This window comes from Branchiostoma belcheri, unplaced genomic scaffold (genome assembly GCF_001625305.1).
Source record: "Branchiostoma belcheri isolate BF01 breed outbred unplaced genomic scaffold, Haploidv18h27 scaffold207, whole genome shotgun sequence".
Classification (NCBI taxonomy): domain Eukaryota; kingdom Metazoa; phylum Chordata; class Leptocardii; order Amphioxiformes; family Branchiostomatidae; genus Branchiostoma; species Branchiostoma belcheri.
Genome location: NW_017803569.1, coordinates 261941 through 262968, shown reverse-complemented (window position 1 = coordinate 262968; position 1028 = coordinate 261941). Strand labels below are relative to the sequence as shown.

The following is a 1028-nucleotide window of genomic DNA, read 5'->3' as shown; positions in this document are numbered from 1 at the left end:
GGACAAAGATCCTGGCCTTACGGGTGGACAGCTGCTCCTCAGGAACACCAGATAAAGGAGACAGTTCCTAGGAAGATGGAGTATATTGTTAAAGTAGAGAACATTACTTAAGAGGTAAGGATGATGCATAGGAAGCATTTAACATAGTAGCTAGCAGCATTATGTACATTTTAAAGTACAGAATGTACATTGCAATACATGTATATGACAATAAAACACACATAAATAAAAAAATTGACTTCAGGGAGTCAAGTGTCACAAAGTCAGCTATGGCCTATCTCCAAGCAGATGTTAGGATCTCAGTGTTTCACATGTATTTTTGCAAGATTTAATACGAAGGAGGTGGCCAGTTAAAAAGATGTATCACAAGAAAGATGTTTAAAATGTTGCAAAAACACCTGTAAAACACTGAGATTACATCTGTTTCTAGATTACCTTTGGCCATAAGGTAATGCCACTTTCAAACAAGATAGAGAGGACTTTTTGAATTAAAATTGAAATAATAATTTTACTTCAATTAGACCTCTGCTTGCAAAAGGATTCATTAAAAGTTCTCTCCAAGCAGACGTTGGTGGGGAAGATTGTGACCTTTCTATCATCTGCAGCCCTGTTTTCTGTCATCAAAGAAAGGTAACAATCTCCCCCACATGTACATGCACCAACCTCTGAGAGTATGAAAAGATCAGTGCCACCCTATGTTATATGTAATTTCTAAACATTTAAGGCTCAACAAGGAAGAACAGGGCACTATGACCTTACTTGAAAAGATACAAAGTATGTGCCTCCGTATGAAATCACTATATAATATGACATAGCATAATTCTACTTATCACAAGTTACATGTACTCAGTCATATATGCAAATAACAACACAGGACATACCACTTTTTCCTCAAAGGGGGTGATCTGAGTTTCTTCATTGGTAGTTGCTGATGGACTGGTCTCTTGGGATAAATTCCTTACACAGGCAGCAGCTCTGATCGTTCCAAAAGTTATGCAAACAGAGTATTAGCTTTGATCTGCTAGGTT

The 1028-nt window shown here is 37.4% G+C and overlaps 1 protein-coding gene across 1 annotated transcript in view; it reads right to left on the bottom strand.

The window, feature by feature from the left end:
* The window catches only part of LOC109469545 (NADH dehydrogenase [ubiquinone] iron-sulfur protein 4, mitochondrial-like), a 6493-nt gene that overhangs the window by 3729 nt on the left and 1736 nt on the right, over positions 1–1028 (bottom strand). The gene's annotated exons all lie outside the window — the stretch shown is intronic.